The sequence below is a fragment of the Peromyscus maniculatus genome, chromosome 4 (assembly GCF_049852395.1).
Source record: "Peromyscus maniculatus bairdii isolate BWxNUB_F1_BW_parent chromosome 4, HU_Pman_BW_mat_3.1, whole genome shotgun sequence".
Lineage (NCBI taxonomy): Eukaryota > Metazoa > Chordata > Mammalia > Rodentia > Cricetidae > Peromyscus > Peromyscus maniculatus.
In genome coordinates this window covers 152,978,711-152,991,708 of record NC_134855.1, presented here as the reverse complement: position 1 = coordinate 152,991,708, position 12,998 = coordinate 152,978,711, and positions in this window count along the sequence as shown.

The following is a 12,998-nucleotide window of genomic DNA, read 5'->3' as shown; positions in this document are numbered from 1 at the left end:
TGGCCTGGTGGACACTGTGGGAGCAGGGAGGGGTGTCGGTGCCACGGGGTCCCCTCTGGAGGACCTCTCACAGGAACATTGGCGTCCCCTCTGGAGGAGTCTCTCATGGGCACATTGTCCTTGCCTCTGCAGGTTTTTTTTTTTTTTGTTGTTGTTGTTGTTGTTTTGTTTTGTGTGTGTGTGTGTGTGTGTGTGTGTGTGTGTGTGTGTGTGTGGAAGATTGGTGTCGGTTTCCTGGGGCCAACACAGCTCACTTTCTTACACACTACTTAGCAGCCTTGACCCTACATTCAGGAGGCCCTCTCTTTGGGAACAATGCCCGCCATGTTCCAGGAGGGCCTGTGTGACAGATGGCAGAGTTCTTGCGAGCCTCTTGGAATGCTGTGTCATCGCTCACATCAGGAACCCACAGGCGCTGCATGGACATTGAAGTGTCTGTCAATCAAGAAAAGGCACGATGCACATCCCAGGGCTGTGCTGAATCCAGGGTTCCCACCGAGACAGTTAGAATGCTTATTTATCACCCCAGATCCTCTAGAACGTCATCCATTGCCCAGCTCCTTGATGGGCCTAGGAGGGGCGCCGGGGGGCCTGCTCCTAACGGCTCTGTCTGGAGCCTGGCTGCTCAGGACATAAAGAGTAGCCCTTGGCACTTGAACAAGCTCAAGACAAGCCTAAGGGCCGCATTGGATCCAGGCTTCGGGGGTGGAAGCAGCACAGGCCCTAGTTGTCATGGGACTGGTCGTCTTTCCCGATGGGGCCCTGCACAACTTCACACACAGCACCAATAAAATAACGCCCTAGCGGGGTACTGTTGATGATGTCACTGGAAAACACCTCCAGGGAGTTCGTGCTGACAGCTTTGGCCAGCCTTAGTCTCTTCTAGGACTCAGCATTGTCAGGTTGGCTGGTCCCAACCCATATTTAGGTCTGCCCCTGCCAAAGACATGCGTGACGACCTCCTCAGACATTTCCGATTGGCCTGCGAGTCCCATTCTCCTGGCTCAGACCCTTTAGCACTCTGGCGCTGGCCTCTTTTGGTCCCAGATTTGAGGAAATAAAAATAGAAGAGGAAAACACTCTGCTCTCCAGGGCTGTTTCGACAGCTGCTTGGATGGAGGCAGAGTGCACCTGGCAGGAGGACCATGCTGTCCCCACGGCATCAACTCTGGTGCTCCCTGACTCCTGAAGTCCTCCGAATTACCAGGACAAGGCCCTGACTCTGTGATCAGCTCAGATGAAACATGGTGGCCGAGTCACACCCAGAAATTACCCTCCCAGCTCTACTGGCCCACCTCAAGTCCGGTCCTACCCACCATTCAGCCAGGACACAGGCTCCACCCTCCAAAGGGCCCTGAGTGTAATTATGTGTTTTGCTGTGGCCGGCTTGAAGTGATTAATGTTTGTGGACAAGTGCCCCATATTTTTATTTTGCCTGGGGCTCCACAGATCCTGTGGCCAAGGGATAGAGTAGGGCATCTATCACGTGTCACTCATCAAGGACATTCTTAGAGTCTGTGGGCCTTAGGTGCTGTCCTGGGCAGGACAAGCTCTTTGCAGGTGAACGATGAGCCATCAAGGAAAAAGTCAGACACCAGCAAGGTCTCACAGGAGTTACCAGGGGTCCCAGAAGGAGGAAAGGTCTACTCAAGCTAGGGCCTTCAGAGGTGGGTGGAGGGAAGTGGGCACGGTCAATGTGAAAAGCAGGGTCAGAGCAGAGGACAGGGGTGCCTTCTGATGAGCTGGGTGCAGTCGTTTAAACTGCCCCCCCCCACACACACACACACGCATACACTGCCAAAGTCTCCTAAAAATGATCAGCAAAAGGCTGGAGAGATGAATCAGCAGTTAAGGGCAGTGGGCTGCTCTTGCAGAAGGCAGGGTCCAAATCCCAGCACCTACGTGAGCTCTCAAAACTGTGTGTTACTCAAGTTCCATGGGATCTGATGCCCTCTTCTGGCCTTCTCAGGCACTGCATGCATGTATATACAGACATGCATGCAAAATGCCCAACGCAAAATAATAGTTAGTAACCTATAAATACTAATAATAATAAGAAGAAAGATTAGGTGCATGACCCAGCACAGTTTCTGATGCCCTTGGAATTCCTTGATAGGGATGACCAGAACATCTCTTGTCATTCACAGCAAGCCCTGTCGGTGAGCCAACCTTGGGTCAAGGGCACAGAGCTTTCAGCTCCATGGACTGAAGGAGCAGGGGTGCCGGCCCAGAGGCCACTGATGGCCACGGATGCTATCCATTGTGTTACCGCTTGGAAGCTCTCGGCACATAGCACAGCTGACTGGATGTGTTTTGATAATTAGATGTTAATAAGAGACTAGGAGTCAGGAGATGTGGGCACTGATCCAACTAGTCATGTGACCTTGGAGGGAGCCTTAGCACTGGTCTCTTGAGCCTTCCCCTCCCTGTCAAGGCTAGACAACTCAGTGGGATTTTGTTCTGCAGTTCTGGCGGTACTGAGCAATGTTTGGGGGTCACCAGTGCCGTTTCTCAGGTGTGCCCAGGATGAATTCTGAGGGAGCCATGGCCTTCATTCCACACTGTAGCTGTTTCCTCTGCTTCTTGTAGGAAAGGAAGCGACTGGGAATGCTAAGAGTAATACATCTGACCTCAGCCGTCTGTTTGCCCAAACTCACGTCATTGTTTAATGGCATAAGCAAGCCATGGATAACAGACTAAATAATCCCAAAGACAATTTACGTGAGTGTGGTGGAGGCCGTGGGATGATGGTGGAGGCTGAGGGCAAGGAGCCTGGTCACCATGAGCTCAGAGGTCTCTACCTTCATACCTGACCTTTGGTGGCGGATGTTCAGTTTAACTAACAGTTGTGTTGCATAAAATGGTTTCAATCGGCAGAGAATTACACATTTGAGCTCTGACCCTTCCTAAGAGAATCCAGAGACGGCCAGAGGTCTGTCTGAGCAGGCTTTAACATGTCCCCTCAACCCAGAGTTGCGTGGTAGGAGCTTTGTGTCTCCACCCTGTAAGGCTACCCTGACTGTGGCCTGGGAGTTGTTCACCACGGAGTGTTGTGAGAGGCGGAGGCATTCTGAGCACATTCTTTTCCCAGCTGCCTTTTGGGAGGGGCTGTTTTCAGCTTGGGAATTCTCTCCAGTGGCCCCCCACCCCCACCCTGCTCACACAAGTGCTGGTCTTTGTTTGACCTGTTCAGAGTGTTGGTGATGGAGAGAGTGACAGGTGACCTGGGCCTCCATTCCGGCCTATCCTTTGAGTGGTCCCTAAAATAATACCATTAGTGGGGCGAGTTAAGGCTGCTTATCTCTGGAGTGGCCTGCTGATAATGCTGAGCAGGTCCTCATGGAGTTATGGGGCCCAGATGGAGAAGTGGCTGGGAGCCCCTGATGAACGGCAGATCTTAGTATCCGCTGTCTTGATGACATTCCAAGGGGTATAAATAGCCCATCAGGTTTGGCACCTGCCTGTGCAGTATGATGTCGGCAACCTAGAGAAGGCGCACCTGGTATGTGACAGGCACCTTGAGCCATTTTACAGTCCTGCCCACACAGCTGGGGCTGTGAGGTCAAGGGACATCCGGGGACTGACTCAGAGTGCAGCCTTCATCCAGCTGTGTTGGTTAGGGATGCTTACCCTCAGCACCACGCCCACGGCATCTCCTGGCTGTAGCTGGCTCACCTGCAGCATTTCCTCTTGACCTCATTTGGTTTTCCCTAGCCATGATTTGGAAATAAAGAAGGGCACACAGGAAGAGGAGAGACTCCCCAGAAAGCCGCGCTCTTCCTCCTGGACGTTGTGGACATTTGTTAGACTTGCCTATGGGTATTTTCCCCATCCCTTTTCTGTGTTGTTTTATAATTCAACAAGTTTCATCCTCCACCTCTAACTTACTCCTTTGACTTACTATATCACAGAGTCCAATGATGTAGCTTCAAACTTACCAGTCTCCTGCCTCAGCCTCCCTGCTACTGCAGTCAGCTTCAAATTTGATGGCATCTGACTGAGCACACAAGCTGCCTGAGTTTCTATCCCTACCACATTTACTGTCTATGGGACCTTGGGCGAGCTCCTTAATCTGCTTTGGTTCTCATGTGTGGAAACGGTTTTGAACCTCACAGAAAGGTGGAAGGACTAGATAAGTTATATGTTCAGTGCTCAGAGGTGTGCCTGGTTCAGAGTGAGCACAGAGCAAGTGTGGAGCTAACAACATAATCAGCACCATCACATTTACTGCCATCGTCAATATGCCTACCACTGCCAGCCCTGACATCACCACCACCACCACCACCAGCAGCACCATCACCATCATCATCACCACCACCACCACCACCACCACCACCACCACCACCACCACCACCACCACCACTATCACCATCCGCACCATCATCAGCACCATCAGCACCACCATCACCACCACCACCACCACCACCACCACCATTATCACCCTCAGTACCATCACTGCCATCCGCACCATCATCACCACCATCACCATCACCACCACCACCGTCTGCATCTCCATCACCTTCCTTTTGCCCACTGCTCTCCACACATGCAATACTATTCAATGGGTTTGGGACAGAGAAGTGAAGACATACTGGGTTGACACAATATGGTCACACTTTAGATACAGGTGGCCTGGCCACACTGAGTACTGTCCCAGTGACTAGAGAGAGGCAGGGAACCCAGGCATCCTGCCTAGTCTCTCATAGTCCTGGTGGAACATACGGGTGAGACCACCCTCTCTCCTGAGCGCATTTGTTCATTGCTCCCAGGAGGGACCGGAAGTGCCCTTGGTCAAGCGGCAAGCAGGAGGCAGCTGGGTGAGCGTGGGGGCTCTTGTTTGTGGACACTGGGCTGAGAGTGCTCCCTCTGAGCCTGTGTTCACACCTGTAAGACGGGCAGGGAGGCTGACGTCATGAGCTTGTCTCTGCGTTTTACTCCTGGGCACTCTTGACTGATCTGAACAAGCAGGAACCTGTCTCTCTGCCGCTGGGGCGGTGGCCCCGTGGAAGTTTGTGTCTTTCCTGTTTCCTGCCGACACAGACACTGACCGTGTTTCTTCTCTCCGCTGCTCACGCCCATGGAGATGACCCTTCCCAACTCTCTTTGAACCTCTGTGACCGTCCCCCATGCCCTGTGGTTACAGAATCCCCTTTCCCTGGGTACACTGTGAACATCCACTGGGAAACTGAGACAGTTACGACTTAACCTCTCTGCTTTGCTTCCAGCTCCTCCGGAGACCCAGGTCTGGGTCCCTCCAACTGCCCTGGGCCCTGCAGAAGTCCCTCTGACCCAGACTCTGGCTTCTTTGGGCCAGTTTTCTAGCCTTGGCCAGTCCAGGGCTCACCTGCATCCACCTGGCTGGGGCACGTCACAAGTGTGCCCAGAGGCCTTCATGAGGGTTTATGACACCTTTCAAGGGCTCCCTGCTCGCTCTGGTCTTTGGAGCCATCCTCTGGCCATATAGGCATCTTCTTGTAAGGTCTCACTTGCCCATTGATGTCCATAAGACAAAGCTGCCCCCCCCCCACTTCTGAGGCACCTCCATCTCTAATCTCTTAAGATCAGCCTCAAACACTCTTCACCCCAACTCCAAACCCGTCCAGTGAGCTGCACCTTGGGATGTCCCAGTGGAACCCCTGGGCTTCACTGTCCAGGCTCCTCTACATGGCCTCCCACCCAACCTCTTTCTGGGCAGCCCTGGCCCTGCCATTCCCCTGAAGCCAACTTGACCCAACAAGCCTCCTGCTTAGACACCTGTGGCCGAACCCTTTACTCTCATCCAGATTCCGTACAGAAAAAGATGCTAGAATTGGGTGCATGGCTGTAATCCCAGGCCTCAGAAGTTAAAAGTAGGAGGGTCAGGAGTTCAAGGTCATTCTTGGCTACATAGTGAGTTCCAGAGCAGTCTGAGCCACATGAGATCCTGTCTCAAACCCCGCTCCCCAAACAAAGCAAAACAAGTTAACACTAAACCGAAACACATGGAGAAGATACTGAAAGGCAATATACCTCATTAGTTCTCTTGGGCAGGAGGGATATTGGACACATTTGTTACCTGTAACATTAAGACTATTTCCAGTGAGCGTCTATCTGTACAATGTGAAAACGAGCTAACTATATAGGTGAAAATATGTGCACAAAAGAAAAACATGCTTATCAAATAGTATAAGTGTATACATCTTAAGCAAGAAGACACGAGCGGCTTCCTCAGCCTTCAAGTTAAGTCCCAGGGCTCCTTGGGTCCTGTGAGTCTTCCTGGCTTAGCCTCAGCCATCATCCATCCACACACCTTGGGTCCAGCCTCCAGGCCTCTGAGGCTCCTGCTTGCTTGGCTCTAAACCTGACCTTCAGAAGAACATTGCCACCCCTCTGGGGAGCTGCAATGGTTTGAAAGAGAGATGTCCCCATAGTCTCTGGCATGTGCACGCTTGGTCCCCAGTTGGTGGCACTGCTTGGGGAGGCTGAGATGGCGTGGCCTTGCTGGAGGAAGTGTGTCACTGGGGGTGGACTGTGAGAGTAAAAAGCCTTACCTGCTTTCAGTTAAAACCCTCTGTCTGTGCTCACTGTTCAAGGTACGGGCCTTCAACATGCAGTTCCTGCTGATTGCCTCCAGGCTGTCGCCACCATGATGGGCCTTCTGGAACCATTAGAAACCCTTTCTTACATAAGTTGTCTCGGGCATGGTGTTTTGCCACAGCAACCGAGACACAATACAGTGACATTCCTTGAGCATTCAAATCCACCCCAACCTGAAAGTGAGCCTGGGCTGCTGGACTTGTGTGCCACATCTGTTGCTTCCTTACCACAAAAAACAGTCCTCACATTGTTAGCTCTTATTTCAATGCTAAATAAAAACTTCAGCTCTATCGTGAAGTTTAGAATAAAAAGGAGCTGTGATGTTTCTCACCATTGACCCCTACTCTCAGGGGGGCGCAAGCTTGTTGTTCTATCTTGAAAAGTCATACTGGAAAGCTGCCAGGCCGTAAAGTCTGGGCCCTGAGCCCTCCAAGGAGTCACCTCTGTCTCTGCTCTTTGCCTCTCCTGGTCTCTTTAGATGACACTGACTGCATACTCTGTGCTTTTTCTTCATTTGCTACTTTAGATATGACCCCACTGCTCTGGTCTGAATGTCCGTGGTCCTCCAAATTCTTGGACTAAATCTGTACCCTATGGTGACATGTCCTCATGATTTGGTTTCTGTTGCGGTTGCTGATAAAACACTGACCAAAAGCAAGCTGACTAGGAAAAGTTTTGTTTGGGTATACTTTCAAATCACAGTTCATTATCAAAGGAAGCCAGATGTGGTGGTTTGGATGAGAATGGCTCTCATAGGCTCCCATATTTCAATGCTTCCTCTGAAGCTGGTGGAACTGTTTGGGAAGGATTAGGGGGTGTGGCCTTGTTGGAGGAGGTGTGCCACTGGGGGTGGGCTTGGAGGTCTGAAGTTGGTGGAACTGTTTGGGAAGGATTAGGGGGTGTGGCCTTGTTGGAGGAGGTGTGCCACTGGGGGTGGGCTTGGAGGTTTCAGTAGTCCAGGCCATTCCTGGCTAGTACACCCCTCCCCAGCTCATGCTTGTGGGTCAGATGTAAGGTCTCAGCGACTTCTCCAGCACCATGGCTGCCTGCCTGACTCTATGCTCACCACCACGATGGTCCTAGACTCACCTTCTGAAACTGTATACAAGCCCCCAATCAAATGCTTTCTTTTGTAAGTTTCCTTGGTCATGGTGTCTCTTCACAGCAATAGAAAGGTAACTAAGGCACGAGAGCTGAAGGCAGGAACCTGGAGGCAGAAAGTGAAGTGGAAGCCATGGAGCAGTGGTGCTTGCTGGCTTGGTGCTTGCTGGCTTGGTGCTTGCTGGCTTGGTGCTTGCTGGCTTGGTGCTTGCTGGCTTGGTGCTTGCTGGCTTGCTCCCCCTGGCTTGCCCCCCCTGGCTTGCTCAGCCACTCTTCTCATACAGCGCAGACCCACATGCCTAGGGATGACACTCCCCACAGTGGGTTGAGCCCTCCCACATCAATCAGTAATCGAGAAATGACCCTCAAAGACACGCCCACAGGTCAATGTGATGGGGAGAATCCTTCAGTTGAGGTTCCCCCTTCCTCACTGTCAAGGTTTGTGTCAAGCTGACAGTTGATGCTGACTGTGACATGATGGTACAAGAGATGGTCTTTGGAATTAGTGTCTTTATACAGCAAGCATAGAGGACAGTTTGGAAGCCGTGGACCTCCACTTAGTTTGGGTTATACAAACACATATCTCTTGTAATAGTACACTTGATAGCCTAGCTTCTTCACCTGCATGTGCTGTGCACACACACCCCTCTCTAAATAATATGCCTAGCAATCTCAGAGCTTCTAAATGCCTCACCTGCATCAGGCTACATGTAATCCTACCTCTGAACAACAGCATGGATTTCTCCACCCCTAGCAACAATCACATTTAGACAGTTTCCATTCAAGCATAGATGTGTTAGGACATGAAGAACAGAATGGCTGATCTGGCAAGAATTGGTTTGAGCACATGATCAGTAAGGTAAAAATCCGTGTCCTCTAATGAAATGACTACTAGAGCCTCCTTCTCTTGCACCCTATGAAAGGATGCCCCGGATGATAATGGGGTGCTTGACTACCCTCACTCATGTAGCTGCTGTCAGTCTTGACAGTTCATCCCTGTACCGTCTGCACCATCGCTTGGCTCTGAATGAACTCAATCTTGTTTATTTTGAAAATCTGTGTGAGCTCTCATTTCCAGTTCTTTGAATAAGAGGCCAAGAACCTGGAAACAAGGCTGGAGGGTTGTTTCAGTGGTTAAGAACACTTATTGCTCTCTCAAAGGAACTGGGTTCTGTTCCCAGCACCCACACAGTGAGTGGTTCACAACCACCCAGAATTCCAGTTCCAGACGATCCAACACCAAGTAAGCATATGGTGCCCATACATACATACAGGCGGAATACTCATACATGTAAAGTAAAATAACTAAATCTAACTAAAGAAAACAAATCCTGGAAACTCCTGGCTCAGTCCCTGGCCATTGGTAACATTTGCCCCATAAATCAGTGAGGACACAGCAAAGGTTCTGTGTCTAAACCAGGAAACAGCTTCCAGCAGATCCCAGATCCGCCATCCTCTTGGCCTTGAACCTACAGCCCCGCCCCTGAGCAGCAACTTTCTGTTGTTTGTAAGCTTCCCAGCTAACGGCATTTTATCCCAGCTGCCTGAATGCACCACACATCTGTTGAGCTCACAGCTGGAAAACAGTGATGGAAACTTTACAATTTCCTCCCTGTGTGGACTTGGTCCCTCCTGCACCAACTAGCAATCCAGACAATGCCCCGCAGACGTGACCACAGGCCAGTCTGATCTGGGACTTCTCAGGTGACTCCGAGCTGTCCTCTGAGAGCAGGAAGTACTGGAAAGTCCACCACGGGAGGAGTCTCACAGCTCAGTGGACCTGGAAGCGACTGAGCAGAAACTAGCTTGAGGGGGGGATTTAGAGGCCAAACCCCAAAGAAATCGCTGATAGATGACCTGAGGCGGTCATCTAGGAAGAGCTTTAGGTCCTTGGGGAGAGCTGAGGTCACAGGACAGTGGACATCGAGCCTGCTCCCCCCCCCCTGCATTGACAGTGCTGCCATACCCACGCTTTCTGTCCGCTCTTAGGTCTCTGGTTCCCTGGGACCTGGGGCTTCACCTTTGTCCCCAGTGACCTGACTTCAGCCTGCTCTCACAGGAGGCCAGCCTGTCACTGCTGTCACCCTGGCTTTAGAAACACTGGGCCTCATCTCTGCAGCTTGGTACTCACTGCATTTCCAAAGGAGTGGGACTGAGGAGTCCCTTTCCCCTGGGCCTCCTGTCCCCTGGGCCTCAGCCATCCACATTCCACATTCTGTGGCCCCATTCTGTTCTCTTCCTATCATTCTTTGTGTTTTTAACTTTCTTTAACAATTCACATAATTCCCTTTGAAGAAAGGCAAAGAAAATTCATGCTTATGGTGACGCTGTGTTCTACTTTACCTAGGATCTGTGGGTTTTCAAACAGGAGCATTGCATCTCAGGAAACCCTGTTGCACAAAGCCTCTCTCCAGGTGAACCATGAGGTCACCCCCTGATGAACTGTCTGCCTTTGCTGGGAGTTCCCTGCAGAGCGCCCCCCTGAGAATAGCATGCTCACCCTGGGCCCGTATCTCCACAGCCTCCCCGGACCACAGGGACTGGGCCACTCATTGCAGTCACTCACAAGTGTCTGGAAAAGTCCCTGTATTTCTGGAAACCCCAAAGATAAACGGCACACATGACTATCATTACCCAAATTGCTGGGGCCAGCAGAGTGGGCAGGGCCTGGTGCGCTCCGCCCGCACATTCTCTGTAATTATAAGACAGCATTTTAAAAGCTTCCAGTCCAAACAAGAGCTGCATGCAGAGATCAAGATGGGTGCTGGGGCTGGAGAGGGGCAACCTGGAGGAGGCTGGGGGACGCAGTCAATGGCAGGGCACTGGGCTGGCCTGCTATCACAGGCGGGGACAGTGAGGGTTGTAGATGGGAGTGTCACCCAAGTCCCCCTTTGGATGGATATGCCATTTATCACACTGATAATCATGACGGGAGACTGTCTTTCCTGAACGGACCTGCCTAGGGGAGACATCCTCTACTGTGGAGATGGACACCTAGAGAGGGGGCACCTAGCCAGCAGGGGGAACAAGGTTGGAGGCGGGGCAGCTGGTGGGGAGGCAGGCCCACTTCCAAGATGCTGAGCTGGTTGTGTCCCAGCCTCACCCACTCACTAGATGTGTTATTTTGCCTCTCAGAGCCTTGGTGTTCTCATCTGCAAAATGGGTTTAATTATAGCACTTGCTTCACAGGGCTGTGGGGAAGATGGAGAAGGAAGATAGAGGCTTCACGCACGGTGTGGCCACTGGCGTGCACGCGGCAGGGACGATGTCATTACTGCCATTTTTATTCTGCTGTTCCTTGGTGGAACTCACCTCTTTAACGCTCATCAGCCGTGGCCACCAGACATGGAAGTGAGGTCGTCAACTGACCTTCAGGGAAGTTCGGCTGAATGAGACCAGGGTAATGAGGGCCCAGTTCCCCAGCCTGCTTCCCATCTGCATCCTTCCCCCGACCCCAGCCTTTCCGAACCCTGGTCCCACTCCATTGTCCCTGTCTCACGAGCAATGGTACTTCCCCCTGGGTGAGTACTGGGATGCTGCTGGACAGACGACCAGCCAAATCTATGGCTTGGCCAAGGCAGGGGGACAGGCAGGGGCCAATAAGCTGCCTCACACTGTAAGGCTGGGGGGGTGGTGACCAGGAACCTGCTTGGACCCCCATTCTCTTTAATGGGGAGAGTCCTGAAGAGCTGAGCTTCTTGCTGACGGCGAGGCGTTGTAGACCAGGCACCATGCTCCAGTGTCCCTCCACTGTCACCTCATGGAGTCCAACAGGTAGAGACAGTCACACAGAGTCTGCAGAAAACCGACAGAGCCCTGGTTCTGGTCGGTAATGTTGGGGAGAATTAATTAGGCACCATGCAGGTAGGCGAATGAGCTGGTTTAAATTTTTTAATGGAATAAACCAAGCGTGGTGGCACACACCCGACATCTCAGCATTTGGGAGCGAGAGGCAGGGGGATCAGGGGGATCAGGAGTTCAAATTCACCCTCAGCTACATAGTGAGCCGGAGTCCAGCCTGGGGTACATGAGACCACACCACAAATGAGCGAAGAAAACAAATTCTCAGTGGTGGAGGAAGCGTGGAGGACCTGCGTGCTCAGTTAGCCCTAAGCTTCACGCATCTGGCTGCTCTGGCCTTCCATTACTGTCTGTTCACATCACCATTTTTATTTCTCAAAAGCCCAGCTGGGCTAAGCAAAGAGCACAGACGACGGCAGCGTCCAGTGCTGAATGGGAACTCGGGGCCTTTTGTTTAGAGACCATTGAGAATTTCAAGACCTTACTAGAAGTGTTAAACCAAGCGCTGATCTATGCACCCAACCCCAGCAATCGGGAGACCGAGGCGGGAGGACCTGTAGTTTACCACATCCTTAGCTGTAGTGTGTGTTCAAAGCCATCCAGGGCTACATGAGATCCTAAACAGAAGAATTTTATGCAGGAGTTCCATGAGGGTGAAGCCTGAACCCAAAGGCTGCCCCTAGACAACAACTGTACCCAAAATAGCTGACAGTTGTCCTGTGGTGATCATGTATGGGGTTGTGCCAGACTCTAGACACCCATCCTGATGCTTACCCCATAGGATATCTGTCTGTCTCTTGTCTGCCTATTACAGGTAAGAGACAGCCATAGGTGTGGCATTCCTGGAGAACCGGGGCTGGTCAGAGTGTGGGTGTGGGCTGGCATGAGCCACACCAGAGGGACTGTGCTGTTTGTGGTGGGCCAAGTCATCTCTGGAGCTCAGCTGGCTGCAGAAGGGGGCACAGGGATTGTGGCGTGTGTTTGGGAGGCGGGGGAGTAAGAAAGTGAGTCAGGGAGGGGAAAAGCCACCACAGGCGCATGCAGGGCCAGGCCATGGCTGCAGGGAGTCAGAGCAGAAGGACGTCAAGACAGCAGAGGCTGGCATTCCAGCCCAGGCCTGCGGCCAGCACCCAGACAGCCTGGCTGGGCCTGCGCCATATGCTACCTGTTGTCCTGTTTCATCTTGGCAACAGCTGTGTGTGTGTGTGTGTGTGTGTGTGTGTGTGTGTGTGTGTGTGTGTGTGTGTTTGTATGTGTGTGTGTGTGCAGGTAAGAGACTCACATCAGGTGTCTACCTTTTTTCTTTTCTTTTAATTCTCTCTCTCTCTCTCTCTCTCTCTCTCTCTCTCTCTCTCTCTCTCTCTCTCTCTCTCTGAGATAGGGTCTCATAAAGCCAAGGCGAGTGTCAAACTTTCTATGTAGCTAAGGATGACCTTGAACTTCTGATCCTCTTGCCTCTACCCTCCTAGTGCTGGAATGGCAGGAGTCACTGCCATGCTTAGCTTATATAGTGCTGAGGA